The following is a 24,011-nucleotide window of genomic DNA, read 5'->3' as shown; positions in this document are numbered from 1 at the left end:
TGTCCCCTGCATATACTCAGACCATAATGCCTTGAAAGTAAAACTAAGGTATCCCTGAGTGGCGCAGCAGTTTGGCGCCTGACTTTGGCCCAGGGCGTGAATCTGGAGAACCGGGATTGAATCCCACGTCAGGCTTCCGGTGCTAGTAGCCTGCTTCTCCCTCTGCCCGTGTCTCTGCCTCTCTTTCTCTCTCACTGTGTGACTATCATAAATTACAAAAAATAATAAAATAATGAAAAAAAGAAATTAGAACTAAATCACAACAAGAAGTTTGGAAGGAGCTCAAACACGTGGAGGTGAAGGATCATCCTGCTAAAAGACGAAAGGATCAACCAGGAAATTAAGGAAGGATTAAAAAGATTCATGGAAACTAATGAGAATGAACATACAACTGTTCAAAATCATTGGGATTCGGCAAAAGCAGTCCTAAGGGGGAAATATATCACAATACGAACAGGTGCAGCCAATGTGGAAAACACTGTGGAGGGTCCTCGAGAAGTTAAAAAAAGGGTATCCCTGGGTGGTGCAGTGGTTTGGGATCTGCCTTTAGCCCATGTCGCGATCCTGGAGACCCGGGATGGAATCCCATGTCGGACTCACAGTGCATGGAGCCTACTTCTCCCTCTGCCTGTGTCTCTGCCTCTCTCTCTGTGACTATCATAAAAAAAATTTATAAAAGATGTTAAAAATAGAGCTACCCTACGATTCCAAAATTGCAGAGCTAGGTATTTACCCCGAGGATACAAAAGTCGTTTAGTAGTTTCAAAGAGGGACATGCAGCCCAGTGTTTGTAGCAGCATTATCAACAAGAGCCAAACTGTGGATACAGCCCAGATGTCCATTGACTGATGAATGGGCAGAGACTATGTGGTAAATATACCCACTGTGACATCACTAACTCTTAACTCTAACCCCTAACTCTAACCCCTAACCCTAACTCACACCCTAACCCCTAACCCTAACTGCAAACCTAAGCCCAACACTAACTCTAACCATAACCCTAAACCCAACTCCAAAACTCGTGCCCTAATCCCTAAAGCCTAAACCCTAACCTAACTCTAAATCCTATCCCTACCCCTAACCCACATCCTAACTCCTAGCCACTGACCCTTACCCTTATCCCTCACCCTAACCTCTAATCCATAACCATAAGCATAATCACTAACACCTAACATCTAACTTAAGGCTAACTACCAACTGCCTCCCCTCCCCTGACCCTACCATTCATTCTACCCATTCACTTACCCTGTGGTTCAGAGGAGTCCCTTCTCATAAGGACGTGGCCCCCAACGGCGCCTCCAGAGTCCTCCAGGGGGTCCTGAGAAAGCCAGGCTCCTGTGAGTGCGGACATGGCCCCACGTGTTCCTGTGTCATAGTCAGTGGGTCCAGAGGACGCCGCGTCTCCTGTCACTGTGGACTATGCCTCACATCCTCTGGAAGCCTCACAGCAAGTCCTCAGGAGGCTGGGGGCTCCTGTCAGCCTAGACATGGCCTCACATCCCCCAGAAAACTCACTGTGGGTCCTGATGAAGCTGTGGGCTCCTGTCAGCATAGACCCAGCCCCATATTTCCCGAAGCCCCCTTTGTGATGCTAGGAGCTGCAGGAGGCTGTGCAGGAGGCGGCTTGCTGGTGCAGGGGGCCGCACCTGCCTCCTTCCAGGCTCCAGCTGTGGCCTGTTAGCATTGGAAACGTCTCAATGAAAAGGAGCCCAACACCCGGCTTCCTCAGAAATACTTAAGGACAAGGAATTGGAGCCCACAGACTGCAAAATGAAATGTGGACCAGACTTTGAGCAAGTCCTGCAAAATTCACTCAACTCCCTTCCACTGTGGGCGGGACTGCGGGCTGGTGCAGCCGCCCTGGAAACAGTGTGGAGGCTCCTCAGGAAGTTACAAATACAGATGCCCTGAGACCAGTTGGTGGAGGGCCTGGAGCTGACTCCGAAGATACAGATACAGTGAGACTTGGAGCACCTGCACCCCAATGTCCACAACAGCCAGGTCCACAGTAGCCACACTGTGTGAGGTATCTCGGTGCTCTCAGGCAGATGATGAATAAAGAGGATGGGAAATAGATGATGGTCATAGAGAGAGGAATGGTGCTCAGGTATCAAAGTGAAGGAAATCTTGCCATTTGCAATGACATGGATAGAACTAGAGAAATCATGTTAAGTGAAATAAGTCAGTCGGGAAAGAGAATGACTGTGGGGTGTCATTCATAGGTGGAATTAAAGAAGCAAAGCAGATGAACATCTATGAAAGGAAGGAAAAAAAATTAAGATGAAAACAGATGCAGGAAATACAGACTCTTAATTATAGGAAACAAACTGAGGGTCGCTGGAGGGTAGGGGATGGGTGAGGGGATCACAGGGGACCGGCATGAAGGAGGGCACGTGATGTCACGTGCACTGCTGTTATCTCCAACTGGTGAATCCCTGAATTCTTCCTCTGAAAGTATAATACACTATCCGTTAATTAATTGGGTTTAAATTAAATTAAGTTAAAAAAAATCAGTTGTATCAGAGCACAATTCCTTCTAGAATCTCTGTTCTGCTCCTTCAGCTTATGCCGGGACCAGCCCCCTTGAGTCTGCTTTGTTTAAGTAGGCTCCACGCCTCATCCATGGCACAGCCCATGGCTAGAACTCACTACCTTGAGATCAGGACGGGAGGTGAGGTCAGGTGTCGAATGCTTAACTGACAGCCAGCCGGGGGTGCGAGAACAACACTGCTATATCCTGTGTCTCTGTGACATCGTTTGAAATAGGAAAGTGCCATGTCCCTCTCTGGCCTGCTCCTCCAATACTGATTTGCTGTCCGGTCATTTTGGGGGGCGGATGGATGTTATGGGTTTTTTTTCCTATTTCTAAGATCTGCGACCATGATTTTGATTGGAATGACATTGAAACTGAGGGTGGCTTCAGGAACTGCGGACATTTTCACAAGATGAGGCTCCCATCCCCGAGCCCAGGAAGGCCTCCCAGAGCCTGGTATGGCTCACTGCACAAGTCTTGTGCTCCTTTGGTTCTGTCTCATTATTTATTCTCTGTGATGCTCCTGAGAAGGGAGTCACGTCCTTCATTTCCTTCCTGAGTGCTCATTGTCGGGATACAGCAAGGCTATTCTGCTCTGTAGGGTCAGTTTGTGTCCCCTGACTTTACTGAACTCACTCCTTAGTTCTTTTTTTTTAATTTTTTTTTAAATTTTTATTTATTTATGATAGTCACTCAGAGAGAGAGAGAGAGGCAGAGACATAGGCAGAGGGAGAAGCAGGCTCCATGCACCGGGAGCCCGACGTGGGATTTGATCCTGGGTCTCCAGGATCGCGCCCTGGGCCAAAGGCAGGCGCCAAACCGCTGCGCCACCCAGGGATCCCCTCACTCCTTAGTTCTAACAGGCTTGATGGAGGCTCTCCAATTTCCTGTTTCTAGTATCACGTCTTCAGCATACAGGGACAGTGTGAGTTCCCCTTCCAGTTGTGGAATCTTTGCTGTTTACAGCTTAATGTCCTAGAAAGCCCGACAATAGAATAAAAACTGAGTCCAGGCAAAGGGCAGGAAGCCCCTATTACAATGTGAACAGAGCTCAATGACCTAGAAGGCCCCATATCAAAGTGTAAACAGAACTAGAGGAATTGCTCCAGCCCTCCTGGAGGTCCCGAGACCAGCACTTAAAACTAAGCTAAAACCCACCTCGGGGTCCAAGTCCCTGCTCCGCTATGTCGGGTGTACTTGGACACAAGCTCGAGCTTGTAAATAAACCCTCGTGTGTTTGCATTGGTGTCGGCTTCTCAGTGGTTTCTCGGATTCGCAATCTTGGGCAAAACAGTCTGAGAAAAAAAACAAAACCAAAAGAAGCTCAGACGCAGGCAGAGTAAAAGCAAGGTTCTGAGAGAAGCAGTGGAGACCTGGGGTGTTGGCAGGTCTTTTGTGTAGGCCTTTGCAGACCTGGGGTGGGGGTGGGGGTGGGGGGGTAGGGGGGGTGGGGGGTGGGGGGGATGCTCAGCCCCAGAGCCAGAGGACTCAGCGTCCCCACCCACATCCCGCCCATCCAGAGAGTCTCAGGGAGCAGCACAGCGCCGCCCACGGGAGGCCAGAGGCGCTGATGCCCACCCAGCCTCTGACCCCACAGTTGCATTTCCCAGGCAGATGTGCACCTAAGAATCAGCGCCATGGCCCATCCCAAGACCCTGCACAGACCACTCACTGCCACCAAGTTGTCGGACCACAGAGGCTGCAGAGCTTCAGCTCTGCCTGGAAAGTAGGGTCTAGCTTCCTTTGTTCTTTGTGCTTTATTTTCATTTATTTTCTTTGATTCTTTTTTATTAATTGCCTTATTTTAATTTTTATGTATGTACCTTATATATTTATTATTTTTACTATCATGGTACTTTAATTGTGTTTCTTATTTTGGAATTTAGAATCTTTACAAGCAGGCCAGAATAATCTGGTGTTTTTTATTTTAGGAGGGTAGTTGTTATTGTTGTTCTTGGTTTTCCTTTTTCTTCCTTCTTTCTTTTATGGAAAAAATAATGATATGGAGAAATTCAACTCCATAAAATAACATGAGGTAGTACTCACAGCCAGGAAGTTCATCAATACACACATATTATGTCTAATTACAGTTTAAAACAATGATTATAAAGGTAGCAGCTGGGCTGGAAAAAGAGCACAGAAGAAAACTAGAGAATTCCTACTGTAGAAATAAAAGAACTAAAATCTAGTCAGGCCAATGTTAAAAATGCTATAACTGATATGCAGTCCCAAGTGGAAGCCGTCAAAACAAGAAAAGTTATGGACCACAGAGGCAGACATAGGGAACTCAGCCACTTATTAAAACAATAACATTCATATCATAGGAGACTCAGATGATGAAGAGAGAGAAAAGGTGGGCCTTGCTCAGCCATTAGAAAAGACAAATGGCGATCATTTGATTCAATGTGGATGGAACAGGAAGGTATCATGCTGAGTGAAGTAAGTCAATCAGAGAAGGACAAACATTGTATGTTCTCATTCACTTGGGGAATATAAATAAGAATGAAAGGGAATATATGGGAACGGAGAAGAAATGTGTGGAAAATAACAAAAATGGAGACAGAACATAAAGACTCCTAACTCTGAGAAATGAACTAGGGGTGATGGAAGGGGAGGAGGATGGGGTGGGGGTGAATGGGTGACGTGTACTGAGGGGGGCACTTGACGGGATGAGCACTGGGTGTTATTCTGTATGTGGGCAAATTGAACACCAATAAAAAGTAAATTTATTATTAGAAAGACAGAAAGAAATAGTGGCATCTGGGTGGCTCAGTCAGTTAAGCTTCTGCGTTAGGCTCAGATCATGATCCAGGTCCCAAGGCAGGCTCCCTGAAGCAGGGAACCTGCTTCTCCCTCTCCATCTGCCCCTCTCGCTAATGGTTTTTCTTTCCTCTCTCTCTCAAATAAATAAATAACATCCTGAAAAAGAAACAAACAGAAGGAAGAGAAATCTCCCATGTAGTAGAATTTCAAAGAAGTTGTCCAGACATTCCTCAAGTTGATTAGCATAGCCTCCCACTCTTATGTGTGGAATACACATAGAAACTTCCTTCTACAAAATATAATATGAAAATCTTAATATAAAAATAAAAAAAAATAATAATAAAAATAAAATCACTTTACTATGGAGAAAGCTGACAAACACTACCTCAGCAAGATGATCAGATCAATACCAAGACTGATAAATCATGTTGATAATATCTATCCTTTATATGATATAATAAAAATGGCATTATATCTCTGTATATAATCCACAAAAACAGTTCAATGATGAGATAAACAACAGACATGTCCCAACTGAGGTAAATTTTACAAAATACTCTACTTCTCAAAGTGTTCCAGTTCAACGACAACAAGGAAAGCCTGAAAGACTGTCAAAATCCAGAGGAGCCTAAGAAAACACAAGTACAAATGGAATGTGATAAGAAGGATAGTAACTTAGCAAAATCTAAGGAAATCTGAATAACGTATGGTCTTTGGTTAATGCGACTATTTTAATATTGATTCATTAGCTAATATTTGTACAGGACTAATATAACACCACAATCATATCCCTGCCCCACACCATCCACCACCACACCACCGGCCCCCAGCAAGGACCCAGTGCAGCTGCCCCCCTGTGGGACATGCTCAGCCTCCCCAGGGTTCTCTGGATACCCTGCTCCCATCAGAAGCCCGATTGTCCCATAGAGAACCCAGGGCTTGCAGGGAGGAGGGAAGGCAAGGATCCCTGAAATGGTGGGTGCAGGTGAGTGGTGCAGAGGACACATTGGGCCCTGCCTCCACCCACTGTCCCTCCTGGAGGGCGGGCACACCCTGCACAGGACATCAGCCCCTAACCCAAAGGGACCTGGGCTGACCTGGGCTGACCTGGTCCCGCGATCTGTGGGGCTGAGGTGATTTGAGCCCCACCCAGCCCCAACACAAAGACTAATGGGATCCAGGCCCCCATGGTCCTGGCCAGCCCTGGATTCTGACCCCAGGCTGAGTGAGCCCTCTCACAGCTGGACGTGGCCACTTGGGCCCTGTGTGTGCCCCACAGGTCCAGGTCACTGACCTAGGGCAGGCTGGGGGATCACGGGACAACCCAGGGTGGGGAGAGGATGGATAAGCCGGTTGGCCCCACCCGACCCCACACCAGGAGGCAGGCTCTAGGTATTGGGTATTGGGGCCCCAGAGGGCCCAAGGCCGGGGTCCAGCAGCCCTGTGGGTCCCAGTCAGGAGCCCATGAGCTGCAGGTCTAGGTCATCTCTGCTGTTCTCAAAACAGTCACTCAGGCTGAAATCTCAGGACACGTCCCCACCCGGAGTCGAAACATGAACAAGAATAGTTCGCAGGTGAGACATAAGCAAACACTTACCTTTGATGTCATGCTTTATTTGTTCATCCATTTATTATTTGTTAAATATTTTAATATTTTAATTTTATGTCCTGTCTATACCCAACACGGTGTTCAAACTCATAACCCTGAGATCAAGATCCCCCAACCAGGCCAGCCAGGCACCCCACTGCCATGTTTCATAACTCTTTGCTTCCTTGCCTATCTCTGCATCCAACTGGAACATTAAGTCCTGGATGGGAAGCTTTAGTTACCTCCGAATCCTAGAACGTTCTCACTGTATCCCAATCCTAGATTGACATTTACCATTGAATAGCACTTTAAATAAATAGTAAAATAACTACTACCGTAAAGGAAATTGTCAACTTTTCACGTGTGTTGGCCCTGCTCCCTGGGCTCCCAGGGAAGCTATGATTTCTTTCACATTGATCAGGTCCAAATTACTCCACCACACCTCAAAGCGTGGGCTCAGTTTCTGCCCTGACACATGCAAGACCCCTGCTTCAATTAACATGTATCAATCAATCAAAGAGAGCCTGACCGGCTCAGTGTGGTTCGTAAGAACATGGGACTCTTGTTCTTGGGGTAGCAAGTGCAAGCCCCATGTGGGCTGTAGAGATTACAGAAAAATAAAATCTTAAAAAAATCAATCAGTTGATCTTGGAGAGACATAGCCCCGGATCCCACAAGGGCAGAGAGCCAACTGACGAATCTACTCACAATATTATAAGCAGCAGTGCACAAAAATTGAATTTTCTGAAGTCTCCTAGAGTGGGGACACACCAGCCTTAAGGTGTTCAGGTGGAGAAATGGGGGGCAACCCTGGAGCGACAGGGTGGGCTCAGGAATCCACAGGTCCCAAGGATAGTGGCACCAACTGTTCCCAGGCACAGGAGCAGGAACCCGGCTGAGAGCAGCGGGGCTCAGGCCAACTGTCTGCCCTGTGTGGCCATAAGTTGCAAACCCCTGTGCAGTCATGGGGCCCAGTTCCTGGGACAGACCAGCAAGGCCAGAAGTACGAGGACACCCTCCCGGGCAGGAGGAGAACAGGTCTCCACCAGGGCAGCCCCTAAAATTTGGAGTTTTAAACTTCAGTCACTTGTCTGTGGGGAGGCTGAGAAAATTGAGACCATTCCACTTTAAGTTCACGGTTAGCACAAGTACTGCCATCCCAGGACCCTGTGTATAGGAGCTAAAATTTACATTACTTCAGTTACAGGAAAAAAAGATAAAAATCTTACAGCTTAAGGTCCCAGAAAGCCCCATATTAGAATGAGAACAAAGCTCAATGCCCTTGAAGGCCTCATATCAAAATGTAAACAGAACTTGAGGAATTGCTCCAGCCCTTCTGGAGGACCCTGAGACCAGCCCTTAAAACTAAGCTAAAACCCACCTCGGAGTCCAAGTCCCTGCTCTGCTGTGTGGGCTATACTTGGACCCAAGCTCGAGTTTGTAAATCATCCCTCGTGTATTTGCATCAGTGTCGGCTTGGACAATCTTGGGCACAACACCCCCAAGTGTTGGGCACTTGCAATCTTGGACACAACACCCCCAAGTCCCCTCCCCACCTGGGCTGATACCCTGTCCCCTCCCACCCAAGCTGACCCTCAGTCACCTCCCTCTGACAGCGGCTCACCACAGCCCCTCACAGAGGTCCCAAAGCCACGGTCGGCACGCTGGCCACCCCGGCCTCCCAGGAGAAGAAAGGAGGTTTCAGCAGGACACACTCCTATGGTGGCCCCAGGGCTCCCTGCCCAGGATGGCAGCTGGTGACTGGCCGGTGTCTGTGTCCCTGACGCCGGCTCCTCCTCCCCGGTTTTCTGGCAGGAAATGAAGGAGGAGGCCTCGTCTCCTCCAGGGACATCCGCAGATAGACCTGCACATCAACAAGATGTTTGGCAGCCAAATGAAGTTTTGGGACTGCTAGAGGGTGGGGAGAGGCTGTTGAGTCAGGGGGCTTCTAGGCCCCGGGGGAGGTCCAGGGGCTTCTGGGTAGGGAAAACGAGGCTTAAGAGGCCGGGGGAAGCAACAGCAGCCAGCAACACACCACTGTGTGGTTGGGTGCAGGGGATGACACCCGTGCCCCAATCCCCGGGGCTTCGGGGTTGAGGGGGTCACTAGGTCGGTGCCTCTAGGGGTTTCCATGGGAGCTGAACCACACAGGGGCGAGGGACGGCCCCTTGAGAAGCAGAGGGCTGCGATGGGGCCCGTGGAGGGCAGTAACCGGACCTGCGGGCCAGGCGGCATGGCCGTGGCTGGAGCAGGACACACATCGTTCCCATGAGGGTTGGACGGGTCAGGGTGACACCCACACTTGGTGTTTTATATATATCTAAATTCTATGCATTTAACTTGAGACAATTTGCAATTTGTAAACATACATATTATGATGACCCCCAGATAATGCCCCCGGTCCAGCCAGCGCCCTACATTGACCACACGGGGCCCCAGGGGCAGGTGTCACAGCAAACCCCAGACTGGGATCGCCTTTATCTGTAGACATATACATGTGCGTCTGAGAGAAAGTGGATGCCCTGTGTCGGCAGGCCCCCCATGTCATCCCCTATTTCCCCACCCCCACACCATCCCCCTTCATCATCATCCCCAATAGCATCACACCTATATCATCCCCCTCACACCGACACAGCCCCACACAATCCCCACCCACACTATTCCCCCCACCATCCCCCCTAAACCATCCCCCACACTCCACCACCATCATGTCCCTGCCCCCACAACATCCACCCCCACAGCATCTGTCCCCAGCAAGGACCCTGGGCAGCTGCCCCCTGTGGGACATACTCAGCCTCACCGGGGTTCTCTGGATACCCTGCTCCCATCAGAAGACCGGGTTTCCCATAGAGTACCCAGCGGTTGCAGGAAGGAGGGAATGCAGGGAGCCCCAGACAAGGTGGGTGCAGGTGAGTGGTGCAGAGGACCCACTGTGCCCTGCCTCTACCCACTGTCCCTCCTGGAGGGCGGCACCCCCTGCATAGGACACCAGCCCCTAACCCAGAGGGACATGGGCAGGCCTGGCCCCGGGCTCTGTGGGGTTGGGGTGATTTGAGCCCCCCCAGGCCCAACACAAAGACTAATGGGATCCAGCCCCCCATGGCCCTGGCCAGCCCTGGATTCTGGCCCCAGGCTGAGAGAGCCCTCCCACAGCTGGATGTGGCCTCTTGGGCCCTGGGTGTGCCCCACAGATCCAGGTCGCTGACCTAGGGCAGCCCTAGGAATCCCGGGACACCCAATGTTGGAGAGAGAAGGGGTAGGCCGGTGGGCCCCACCCGCACCCACACTAGGAGACAGGCTCCACCAGGTTCTGGGGCCCCAGGGCCCCGAGACCAGGGTCCAGCTACCCTGCGGGGAACAGTGCAGGAGCCCATGAGCTCAGGTCCAGCTCAGCTCTGCTGCCCTCAGAACCGTCTCTCTTGCTGAAATCTCAGGACACGTCTCCACCCGGAGTCCAAACATGCTCCCAGGTGGGGGACTCCAGCACCCATCCCCACCCCACATGTGATTCTTGCCATCCCCTAAAGGACAGAATGTCTCCCTCCCCAGGGGAAAGCACGTGCCCTCGGCTCTGAGCCCCATTGCTGTAGATCGTCAATAAAGTGTTGTGGTGCGAAAATGCACAGCCAGCCCATTTATGTGTATCCCAGAACTCTGAGCAGAGGGCGTGGAGAGACCCCGAGAGAGGAGGAGGCGCCACATCCATGCCCCAAACAGCCCCTACAGTAGCGCTGCCAGTCACACCCAGCTGACATCTTCACATGCCTTCCAGGGGCTGCCAGACGCCAGGGTCAGGCACCATAGACTTTACTGGGACACAGCCTGTGCGCAGCAGGCCAGGAGGGACTGGGACAGAGTGACAGCCAGGGAGCCTCAGGGCACCAGTGTCTGTGGAAGAGACCTGGGTGGTCTGTGCTCTCTCTGTACAGGGGGCCAGGGCTGGCTGGGTTCCGGGGCACTTCCTCCACTCCCCGTATCCCTGTGCCTGTGTGCCTGGGGCACAGAGGGCCTGCGGGGCGGTAGCGTGGCCCTGGAAGGGATGTCAGGAAAACAGGCCCTTGTGTTGTGCCCAAGATTGCTAATCCGAGAAACCACCAAGGAGCCCACACCGATGCAAACTCCCGAGGGTTTCTATACAAGCTGGAGCTTGGGTCCAAGTGCACCAGACACAGAGGAGTAGGGATTTGGACCCCGAGACTAAGAGGTGTAGCAGCTTTATAGGAGCCAGTGGCACATGGGAATGCTGAAAGATGCGTAGTCATGTTTGTCCACACGCAGGTGGCTGATTGAATTACACTTTACCTTTTAGTATCGACTTGAACTGGCCTATTAATTTGGTCAGAATTGGCGTGCAGCTTTGTGTGGTACAATGCTGGTTACATTGTGATGACCCGATTTCAGATTAGGGTGTGCCCAGCGGCTTGAGTCGGGTGGGGCAGCGCCTTATGCCATAAGCAGGTCACGTGGGGTCATAGGGGAGATGGCTGGTGGAGCACAAAATGGAATCAGTCCTGCTCTGCTTGTCCAGGGGTAAGGGATTTTTGTTAAATTTACTGGGTCCCACACTGCAGCTCACGCACGTGGGCCACCTTCACAAGGTGTACTCGGCGTGCACACCTTGTGGTGCTAGATCTCTCACACCAGCATGTGGAGGGCACCCTCCTCGCCTTAGTGAATAGGGGCTGGGTGAGCATGGGGCTCAGCCTGAAGGCCAGGCAGCACAGGGGACCGAAGAACCCCAGCCCCGTCCCCACCCAGACTCCCAAACACAGGCAGTCCCAGGGCTCCCCCCCATGGGCAGCTGGCTCCTCAGGAGCGCCCGCCAGGATGGCCCCGAGGTCTAGCTCCCTGCTGGAGAAGCATCAGAAAGAAGATAAGCAGCCAGCGCATGGCAGGACCCACTTCCGCACATGGGAATATGGCCAAGCCGGACCTTCCAGCTCAGCCTACCCTCCAGCGGAAAATCACTGCACGCGCGAGCCGTTGGTCTGCCATGAGTGCCTAGCTAGCCGCCCAGCGCCAGCACCAGAAATGATGTTGTGCCAACCATTTCGGCATTTGGGTGACCCAGCCAGAGGATCCAATAGCTGCATGTGATAGCTACATGTGATAGACACACACACACCACACAACCAACAAAAGTTGGAATCCACCCAATGTTGTCTAACAGCAGCTGGATGGTTACATACACGACGCTGTGGTCCCCAATAGGATACATGAAAGACGCAATAAACCATGACTGCAGAGGTGCTGGAGGCACAGAGATGTGCCTGCTGGGTTCCAACAAGGAGCACAGAGGGGCAGGAAGCATCCTACGGAGGGGAGGCCCCTCCTTGGAAGAACATCATGTCCCTGTGAAGGCTACGGACGGTGAAATCTGTCCTCCGCTCTTTCAGCTTCTGGTTTACCTCCTAGATGCCATTTTCCTCAATCATAAGACCAAAAATTTATTTTATGTTTTAAAATTTCTTTTATTGGAGTCCAATTTGTATGAATTCTTGCTTCAGCAAGGGTGTCATTCAGGAGGAGAGGAGAGATAATGATTTTCCCAGACAGACAAAATATAAAGGAGTTCATGACCACTTAACCAGTCCAGTAAGGAATTTTCAGAGGGACTATTTTAGTGGGGGAAAAAAAGAGACCAAAAGCAACAACTCTAGAAAGGCCCAGAGTATGTCACCAGAAACACCAACTCTTCCGGTAACACAAAAGCACAAAGTTCATATCTTTGAATAATCACTCTGAATGCTGATAGACTAAATGCTCCAATCAAAAGATATAGGGTATCAGAGTGGCTTAAAACACAGGATCTGGGATGCCTGGGTGGCTCAAGGGGTTGAGCATCTGCCTTTGACTCAGGGTGTGATCTTGGAGTCTGGGATCGAGTCCCATATGGGGCTCCTGGTGGGGAGTCTGCTTCTCTCTCTCCCTAATTTTCAGGCTCTCTTTCTCTCTCTCTCATAAATAAAATCATTATTAAAAAAACAAGATCCATCTGTATGCTGCCTACAAGATGCTCACCTTAGACCTATACACACCAGCAGATTGATAGTCAGGGGAGGGAAAAACATCTACCACGCTAATGGATATCAAACGAAAGCTGGAGGACCCATACTTATATCAGACAAACGAGATTTGAAACCAAACCCTGGGGGACACCTGGTGGCTCAGTGGTTGAGCATCTGCCTTCGGCTCAGGGTGTGATCCTGGGATCCCAGGATCGAGTCCCACATCGGACTCCCTTAGGGGAGCATGCCTCTCGCTATGCCTATGTTTCTGCCTCTGCTTCTCTGTGTATCTCTCATGAAAAAATAAATAAAATATTTAAATCTCAAAAAGGAAGAAAAATACTGTAAGAAAAGATGAAGAAGAACATTATTTCATAATTAAAAAGACTCTATCAAGATCAAACAACTAAATATTTATACTGCCAACATGGGAGTACCTAAATATAGAAACCAATTAACAACAAACATACAGGAAATCACTGGTAATAATACACTGACAGGGGATTTCAACACCCACTTATGGCAATGGACCGATCGTCTAGCAGAATCAACAAGTGAACAATAGCCTTGACACACTGGACCACAGGAACTCAACAGATATAGTCAGAATATTCGATCCGAAAGCAGAATACACATTCCTTTCAACTGCACATGGGACATTCTCCAGAACAGTTAATATCAAGGCCCACAAAACAGCTCTCAACAGGTACAACAGTTACAAGAAGGTTGATATCACACCCTGTACATTTTTGGAACACAACGCCATTAAACTTGAAGTCGACAGTAAGAAAAAATTTGGACAGACCAAAAATATGTTGAGTTTATGATCATCCTACTAGAGAATGAATGGAGCAACCAGGAAATTAAAGAGGAAATATAAAACAAACGAAAATGAAAACATGTTTCTCCAAACCTCTGGGATGTACCAAAGGCAGTCCTAAGAGGGAAGTACATAGCAATACAGGCCTACCTCAAGAAACAAGAAGTCTCCAAAACACATCGTAACCCTACACGTGAAGGAGCTGAAACAGAAATAGCAAACATAGCCTCAAGCCTACAAAAGAAGGGAAAAAATAAAAATGATAGCAGAAATAAACAATATAGGAACAACAAAACAGTAGAATGGAAAAACAAAACTGAGAGCTGTTTCTTTAAAATAATTAATAAAATGGATCAAGCCCTAGCGAGCCTTATCAACGAGAAAAGAGAAAAGACCTAAATAAATAAAATCACAAATGAGAGAAGAGAGATCTCAATCAACACCAGAAAAATAAGACAATTATAAGGGAATACTATGAAAGATTATACGCAAACAAACTGGGAGACCTGAAAGAAATGGACAAATCCCTAGAAATGAGCAAATGAGCAGAACTGAAATAGGAAGAAATAGAAAGTGTGAACAGACCCATAACTAGTAAAGGAATTGAATCAGCAAGGCACCTGGGTGCCTCAGTGGTTGAGCATGTGCTTTGGCTGACCTCATGATCCCTAGGTCCTGGGGGATCAAGTCCCACATCAGGCTCCCCGAATGGAGCCTCATTTTCCCTCTGCCTATAACTCTGCCTCTCTTTGTCTCGCATGAATACATAAATAAAATCTTTAAAAAAGAGAACAAATACAAAGATGTGAAAGGACCTAAATAAATTCACAAATGAGAAAAGAGAAATAACAACCAACACTAGAGAAATACAAACGATTATAAGAGAACATTATGAAAAATTATATGCCAGGAACCTAGAACCTGGAAGAAATAGATCAATTCCTGGAAATATATAACATAGCAAATGAAAAAGGAAGAAATAAGAAACTTGAACAGACAGATAACCAGCAAAGAAATTGAATCGGCAATCAAGAATCTCCCAACAGGAGATGCTTAGATCAATAGAACAGAATGGAAAGCCGAAACAAGATACAAACCTGTAACTCTATGATCCATTAATCGACAACAAGGCAGGAAGGAATATCCAATGGCACAAAGACAGTCTCTTCAACAAACCCTAACCCTGACCCCAGGATAAGAACAAATGGTGTTGGGAAAACCAGGCAGCCACATGCAGAAGAATGAAACTGGACCACTTTCTTACTCCATATATATAAAAAATAAATTCAAAATGGATGAAAGACCTAACTGTGAGACCTGAAACTATACAAAGAAGAAAAGATAGGCAGCAAAGTCTTTGACATTGGCCATTGGATGTTCTTTCTAGATATGTCTCTGAGTTGAGGGAAACAAAAGCAAAAATCCTATTGGGACTTTATCAAATTGAAAAACTTCCACAAAGTGAAGGAAACTACCAAAGCTAAAAGGGAATACAAAATGAAAGGAGATATTGGTAAACAACACATCCACTAAAGAGTTAGTATGCAAAACACATAAACCAAATATAAATCTCAAGATCCTAAAAACAAATTATGCAACTAGAGCTGGGCAGAAAAATGAATGGACTTTCTCTCTGAAAGACTGCCAGATGGCGACCAGACACAAGGAAAGACACTAAGCATCACCCATCATCAAGGAAAGGCAAATCAAAACCACAATGATAGTTCACCTGACAGCCATCATAATGGCTAATATTAACAACACAAGAAAAAACAGGTTTTAGTGAGGCTACTGAGAAGGGGTCACTCCCTTACACTCCTGGTGGGCATGCGAACAGAAGTAGCCACTGTGGAAAATAATGTGGAGGGTCCTCTAGTAGTTAAAAATAGGTGATCCCTGGGTGGTGCAGTGGTTTGGTGCCTGTCTTTGGCCGAGGGCATGATCCTGGAGAACTGGGATCGAATCCCACATTGGGCTCCCGGTGCATGGAGCCTGCTTCTCCCTCTGACTGTGTCTCTGCCTCTCTCTCTGTGACTATCATAAAAAAAAAATTAAAAAAAGTTAAAAATAGAGCCAACCTACGATTCCAAATTTGCAGAGCTAGGTACTTACCCTGAGGACACAAAAGTACTTTAGTAGATTCGAGGGGGACACTCAGCCCAGTGTTTCTAGCAGCGATATCAACAACAGCCAAACTGTGGATACAGCCCTACGTCCATCGGCAGATGAACGGGCAGAGACAATGTGGTAAATACACACATTGCGACATCACTCGGTCATCAGAAGGGATGAAATGAAGCCATTTACAATGATGTGGAAGGAGTGGAAAGGATTTATGCTAAATGAACTCAGTCAGAGAAAGACAGATACCAAATACCATACAATTGCATTCACAGGTGAATTTTAAGAAACCAAACAAACTGGCAAAGGGGCTCAGGGGGGATGAGAGAAGCAAGCCAAGATACCCACTCTTAACCACAGAGAATAAACTAATAAATACCAGAGGAAGGTGGGGGGATGGGGAATCAGGGGATGGGGACAGTGGAGGGCACCTGAGACCAGTACCAGGCGTTGTATCCAAGTGTTGAATCACTAAGTGGTAAACCTGAAACTATATCATACTGTGTTTACAACAGGAATTCAAGTAAAACTTTAAAATAATAATTGGTAGTATTGATGAAACATGTGCACACTAGAGAAAAAATCAGAAAGACAACTAAAAATCCAAATAAAGAGTATTTAGAGCCCCAAATCCCCTCCTTAGCTCAGCTTGGAAGAAGCCTGTCATGTCTATTCTGACCCCATCAGAAGCCTGGATTTTGAGTCTCTGGGGAGGCCACTAATTTGGTGGAGTCAGGCTATCTTTGAACCCAAAACCTAAATAGAGTGCATAAAACTCAACGGCCCAAGATACTAGGAGTCCCAGTGCAGGCACATGCCAGGACCCAAACTCTAACCATACACAGACATAACCCTAACCCTACACTTAATCCTAATGTTAAACTAACCCTTAAACAAGACCCATCACTAATCGACAACCAAACACAAACCCTAAGACCAAAACACATTCAGTGAACCTTCCTGCCAACCCTCACCCTAACTCTTAAACCTATTTGAAACCCTTATCCCTGACCCCTGTTTAAATCTAACCCTAACCTCTAACCCTAACCTTAACTTAATGTACTCAAATCCTATTCCTAACCTTAACCTGTACCCTAACCCTAACCCTTTAATAGTAATCCTATCTCATACCCCAAATGGTACTCTAACTTGTACCCTAAAACTAACTCCTAAACCACTCCCTAAACCTATCTCTTACCCTTTTAAAAAACCGTAACCTGACCCTGACCTGACCCTAATCCCTAACTAAACACTAACCCTAACCCTAGCCCTAACACCTATCCTAAACCTAATCCTCGCCCTAACCCTAAACCTAGCCCTAACTTTTACCCTAACCCCTAACACTTACCCCTAACCCTAACTCACACCCTAACCCCTAACCCTCAATGTAAACCTAAGCCCAACCCTAACTGTAACCATAACCCTAACCCCACCTCCAAACCTCCTGTCCTAATCCCTAAAGCCTAAACCCTAAACCTAACTCTAAATCCTGTCACTAACCCTAACCCTGTTCCCTAATCCCTAACCCCCATCCTAACTCCTAACCACTGACTCTTACCCTTATCCCTCACCCTAACCTGTATTCCATAACCATAAGCTTAATCACAAACACCTAACATCTAACCTAAGCCTAACCACCAACTGCCTCCCCTCCCCTGACCCTACCATTCTTTCTACCCATTCACTTACCCTGTGGTTCTGAGTAGTCCCTTCTGATGTGGACGTGACCCCAACAACGCCTCCAGAGTCCTCCAGGGGGTCCTGAGGAAGCAGGGCTCCTGTGAGTGCGGACGAGGCCCCAATTGTTGCTGAGTCATAGACAGAGGGTCCTGAGGACCCTGGGTCTCCTGTCACTGTGGACTATGCCTCACATCGTCTGGAAGCCTCACAGCAGGTCCTCAGGTGGCCCGGACTCCTGTCAGCCTGGACATGGCCACACGTCCCCCAGAAAACTCACCACACGTCCTGAGGAGCTGTGGGCTCCTGTCAGCATAGACGCAGCCCCATATTTCCCGAAGCCAAAGTGCATGTCCTGAGGAGGACGGGGGTCCTGTCAGTGTTGAGGTGGCCTAACGTTTTCCTCAAGCCTCACCATAAGACCTGAGGATGCTGGGGGCTCCTGTCAGCATAGATGTGGCCCCAAATCTTCTCAAACCTTCACAGTGGGTCCTGAGGAAGCTGGAGACTCCTGTCAGTGTGGATGCGGCACCCACATTTTTCTTAGGCCTCACCACAGTCCCTGACAAGCCTGGGGTCTTCTGTCTGCATGGACGCATCCCATATTTCCCCAAGTCAACACCAGGGGTCCTAAGGATTCAGCATCCTGTTGTGTCGATGCGACACAACGTCCTCCCGAAGCATCACCAAGGGTTCTGAGGAGGCCGGGGCTCCTGCCACCATTAATGTGGCCTGCAGCTTCCAGAAGCCTCAACTTATGTCCTGAGGTCGCCCAGGGGCTCCTGTCAGCGTGGATGCGAGCCCACAATTACCTGAAGCTGCGGCTCATCAGCGTGGACGTGTCCCCAAGTCCTCCTCAGGCCTCCGCAGCACAGGCTGGCTCCTGTTAGTGCAGGCAGAGGAGGCCTACTGCACATTCATGCCCGCTCCGTGGGGCCTGGGCTCGGGTGCCCCCTGCAGGACGCTCAGGCGCTGCAGAGGCTGTGCAGAAGGCAGTGGCGCTCCAGGGGCCGCACCTGCCTCATTCCAGGCTCCTGCTGTGGCCTGTTAGCTTTGGAAACGTCTCTGAAATGGAGCCCAACACCTGGCTTCCCCAGAAATACTTAAGGAGAAGGAATTGGAGCCCACAGGACGCGAAATGAAATGTGGACCAGAGTTTTACCACGTCCCGCAAAACCCACTCTACCCTCTTCCACTGTGGGCGGGATTGTGGGCTGGTGCAGCCACCCTGGAAACAGTGTGGAGGCTCTGCAGGGCGACTCTATTTGTAACATCCTGAGAACAGCAGGTGAACGGCCTGATTTCACTCCGAAGATACAGATGCAGTGAGACTTGGGACACCTGCACCCCAATGTACACAGCAGCCGGGTCCACAGTAGCCACACGGTGGGAGGAGCCTCGGTGCCCTGTGGCAGATGATGGATAAAAAGGATGGGAGATAGATGATGGTCATAGAGAGAGGAATGGAACTCAGCTATCAAAGAGAAGGAAATACTGACATTTGCAATGACGTGGATAGAACTAGAGGGATCATGTTAAATGAAATAAGTCAGTCAGGAAAGAGAATGACCGTGTAGTGTCATTCATAGGTGGAATTAAAAAGCAAAGCATATAACAACTGTGAAGGGAAGGAAAAACAAATAAGATGAAAACAGTTGCAGGAAATACAGATTCTTTTTTTTTAATTTTTATTTATTTATGATATTCACAGAGAGAGAAAGAGAGAGAGGCAGAGACACAGGCAGAGGGAGAAGTAGGCTCCAAGCACCGGGAGCCCGATATGGGATTCGATCCCGGGTCTCCAGGATCGCGCCCTGGGCCAAAGGCAGGCGCCAAACCGCTGCGCCACCCAGGGATCCCCGAAACACATTCTCTTAATGATAGGAAACAAACTGATGGTCGTTGGAGGCGGGGAGGTTAACAGGGGACCTGCATGAAGGAGGTCACGTGATGTCACGAGCACTGCTGTTATCTCCAACTGGTGAATCCCTGATTCTTCCTCTGAAAGTATAATACACTATCCGTTAATTAATTGGGTTTAAATTAAATTAAGTTAAAAAAATCCGTTGTATCAGAGCACATTTCCTTCTGGACTCTCTGTTTTGCTCCTTCAGCTTATGCCAGAACCACCCCCAATGGGACTGGTTTGCCTAAGTAGGCTCCACGCACCTTCCATGGCCCAGCCCAGGGCTAGAACTCACGACCCCTGAGATCAGTACCAGAGGTGAGGTCAGGAGTCAGATGCTTAACCAACGGAGCCAGCTGGGGGCCCGAGAACCACACTGCTTTATCCTTTGTGTCTGTGACATCGTTTGAAATAGGAAAGTGCTGCGTCCCACTCTCTCCTTCTCCTCCAGTACTGATTTGCTGTCCGGGGTCATTTGTGGGGGCAGATTGATGTTATGGTTTTTTGTTTTGTTTTGTTTTGTTTTTGCTATTTCTAAGATATGCCACCATGATTTTGGTAGGAATGACTTTGAAACTGAGGGTGGCTTCAGGGACTGTGGACAATTTCACAAGATGAGGCTCCCACCCCTCGAACCCAGGATGGCCTCCCAGAACAAAGCCTTGTATGGCTCAGTGAACAAGTCTTGTGCTCCTATGTTTCAGTCTCATTATTTATTCTCCTTGATGTTCCTGAGAAGGGAGTCACGTCCTTCCTTTCCTTCCTGAGTGCTCATAATCGGGACAGAGCAAGGCTACTCTGCTCTGTAGGGTCAGTTTGTGTCCCGTGACTTTACTGAACTCACTCCTTAGTTCTAACAGGTTTTGGTGGAGGCTCCTGGGTTTCTGTTTCCAGTACCACGTCTTCAGCATATAGGGAGAGTGTGACGTCCCACTTCCAGGTGTGGAACCTTTTCTGTTTACGGCTTATTGTCCTAGAAAGCCCCACAATAGAATCAAAACGGAGCCCAGGCCAAGGGCAGGAAGCCATTATTAGAATGAGAACAGAGCTCAATGCCCTTGAATGCCCCATATCAAAATGTACACAGAACTTGAGGAATTGCTCTAGCCCTTCTGGAGGTCCCCAAGACAAGCCCTTAAACCTATGCAAAAACTCACCTCGGGGTCGAAGTCCCTGCTCCGCACTGTCAGGTATACTTGGACACAAGCTCGAGCTTGTAAATAAACCCTCGTGTGTTTGCTTTGGTGTGGGCTTCTCCATGGTTTTTCGGATTCGCAATCTTGGGCACAACAGTCTGAGATAAAAAAACAAAACCAAAAGCATTTCGGACGCGGGCAGAGTGAAAGCAGGGTTCTGAGAGATGCGCTTGGGGGCTCTTCTGTGGAGGGCTTGCAGACTGGGGGGTGGGATGCTTAGCCCCAGAACCAGAGGACCCAGTGTCCCCTCCCAAATCACGCCAAACAGCCCCAATCTCAGGGAGCACCACTACGCCATCTGCTTTAGGCCAGAGGCGCTGAAGACCACCCCACCCCTGACCCTGCAGATGCATCTCCCAGGCAGATGTGCACCTGACAATCAGCACCATGGGCCATCCCCAGACCCCACACAGACCATTCGCTGCCACCAAGTTGTCAGACCCAAGAGGCTGCAGAGCTTCAGCGCTGCCTGGAAAGTAGGGTCTAGCTCTCTTTGTATTTTGTGCTTTATTTTCATTTATTTTCTTTGATTCTATATTATTAATTGCCTTATTTTATTTTTTATGTATGTACCTTATATATTTCTTATTTTTACTTTCATGGAACATTAATTGTGTTTGTTATTTTGGGATTTAGAATCTTTTTACAAGGAGGCCAAAATAATTCAGTGGTTTTTTTGGGGGAGGGCAGTTGTTATTGTTTTTCTTGGTTTTTCTTTTTCTTCCTACTTTCTTTTCTGGAAAATATAATGAGATCGAGAAATTCACCTCCATAAAATAACATGAGGTAGTATTCACAGCCAGGAAGTCCATCAAAACAAATATATGATGTCTAAATACAGTTTAAAACAATGATTATAAAGATAGCAGCTGGGCTGGAAAAAGAGCACAGAAGAAAACTAGAGAATCTCTTACTGTAGAAATAAAAGAACTAAAATTTAGTCAGGTGAATGTTAAAAATGGTATAACTGAGATGCAGTCCCAAGTGGAAGCCTTAAAAACAAAGAAAGTTATGGACCACAGAGGCAGATTTAGGGAACTCAGTCACTTATTAAAACAATAACATTCATATCATAGGAGACTCAGAAGATCAAGGGAGAGAAAATGTGGGCCTTACTCATCCAATAGAAACGACAAATACCCACCATTGCTTCAATGTGGATGTAACTGGAAGGTATTATGCTGAGTGAAGTAAGTCAATCAGAGAAGGACAAACATTGTATGTTCTCATTCACTTGGGTAATATAAATAATAGTGAAAGGGAATATAGGGGAAGGGAGAAGAAATGTGTGGGAAATATCAGAAAGGGAGAGAGAACATAAAGACACCTAACTCTAGGAAACTAACTAGGGGTGATGGAAGGGGAGGAGGTTAGGGATCTGTATGAATGGTTGACGGGCACTGAGGGAGCACTTGACGGGATGAGCACTGAGTGTTATTCTGTATGTTGTCAAACTGAACACCAATAAAAAGTGAATATATTATTTAAAAAAAAAAGAGGGAAAGAGAGAAATAGTGGCACCTTGGTGGCTCAGTCAGTTAAGCTTCTGCCTTAAGTCAGATCATGATCCAGGTCCCAAGGAAGGCTCCCTGTTTAGCAGGGAACCTGCTTCTCCCTCTCCCTCTGCCCCTCTCCCTCATGGTTTTCCTCTCCTCTCTCTCTCAAATAAATAAATAACATCTTTGAAAAAGAAACTAAAAAAAAACAAAGCCACAAGAAGAGAAATCTCCCATGTAGAAGAATTTCAAACAATTTGTGCAGACATTCCACCCTCAAGTTGATGAGCATAGCTTCCCACTCTTACGTGTGGAATACACATAGTAACTTCCTTCTACAAAATATATTATGAAAAACTTAAAATAATAATGATAATATAATAATAAGAAGAAGAAGAAGAAAAAGAAGAAGAAGGAGAAGAGGAAGAATCACTTAAGTACGGAGAAAGATGACAAACACTACCTCAACAAGATGATCAGATCGATACCAAGACTGATAAATCATGTTGATAGTATCTATCCTTTATATGATATAATGAAAATGGCAGTATATCTCTGTATATAATCCACAAAAACAGTTCAATCATGAGATAAACGAAAGACATGTCTCAACTGAGGGAAATTTTCAAAATACTCTACTTCTCAAAGTGTTCCAGTGCAACAACAAGGAAAGGCTGAAAGACTGTCACAATCCAGAGGAGCCTAAGAAAACAGGAGGACAAATGGAATGTGATATGAGGAATGGTAACTTAGCAAAAACTAAGGAAATCTGAATAAAGTATGGTCCTTGGTTAATGCGAATATTTTAATATTGCTTCATTAGCTAATATTTGTACCATACTGATATAAGATATCAATAATTGGATAAATTGAGTGCAAGTGCATGCGAATGCTCTGTACTATCTTCTCAATTTCCCTATAAATCTTTCTTTTTTTTTCCTAAAAAATAAGATTTATTTTGAAAATTGACTTAAATGAATCAGGCTCCAAGTGTAAAGACATTTTAAGAATAGTTAAATTAACTTTTGCCTTATTCTTAAAGACTTCCTTCGATGGGAACAAACTAATAATTTTATATCTGAAGGAAAGAAAAACACTTATGAACACGTATAATGTCTCCTCAACCTGAAAAGTAGGAATGGATAATAAATAGCAAAAATCAGATAAAAAATACTTCTATTGTAATAGACACCATATTGCAAGGGCATTTAAAATTAGCAATGCATAACATTTATTTCCTTGACATTTGTCTTCCAAAGAGTTCAAAGTGTTTCAGTGTCAGTTGAAACAGGGGAAGAATCTCAGGGAAGAATCCTTCACATAATAATAGGACCACTGGTAATAATACATCTCAGTTCTTTCAAATCCATAAAGATGCAATTCCTGAGGAGTGACTGAGCTGTGAAGAAAGAGATGAGAAACACTCATCCCTCTGAATTACTTGTGTCAGAATATTTTAACCATAGTACTATGGATAGTAAATTATCCTTATTAACAGGAAATACGTCTCAGATTGGAATCTGAGCAATCAGAAGGGCAGAGAAAAAACACTTTGAATCGCTCTTCATCTTATAAAGAGAAAAGACAGCTTTTTTATGTACGAAGTCAGTTGTCAAGATAGCCTTAGGGAATAAGAGTCTGCAGCATCGAATCCCGCTGCACCGCTGGGACACCCGTGCCACAGGTCTTCCTGATCCCAAATCCCTGGGCCTGCCCCCCACACAGGCTGCCAGGCTGAGGTCATTAGCAGTTGCTCTCTCAGGAGGTCCGGGGAAGGGGGAAGGAGCTAGATAGGATGGGAAGGGACGCAAGGAGGCCAAGAAAATGAAGGCCTTTCCACTTTAACTTCAACGTTCGAACCCGTCCAGCCATCCCAGGCCCCCGTGAAGAAGAGATGAAATTT

General features: G+C 47.2%; 1 long non-coding RNA gene across 1 annotated transcript in view; it reads right to left on the bottom strand.

Annotated features, from left to right (window-relative positions):
* Positions 1-19,358: 19,358 nt before the first annotated feature.
* LOC144304775 (uncharacterized) overlaps positions 19,359-24,011 on the bottom strand; it is a 225,876-nt gene continuing 221,223 nt past the window's right edge. Inside the window, exons 2-3 of the long non-coding RNA XR_013371749.1 lie at positions 20,574-20,710; positions 19,359-19,511 (exon numbers count right to left, since the gene is read on the bottom strand). This is a non-coding gene — a long non-coding RNA (uncharacterized LOC144304775). The remainder of the gene's footprint in view (positions 19,512-20,573; positions 20,711-24,011) is intronic.

Source organism: Canis aureus, chromosome 34 (genome assembly GCF_053574225.1).
Source record: "Canis aureus isolate CA01 chromosome 34, VMU_Caureus_v.1.0, whole genome shotgun sequence".
In the NCBI taxonomy this organism is placed as follows: domain Eukaryota; kingdom Metazoa; phylum Chordata; class Mammalia; order Carnivora; family Canidae; genus Canis; species Canis aureus.
This window is presented reverse-complemented; position numbering and strand designations above follow the sequence as displayed.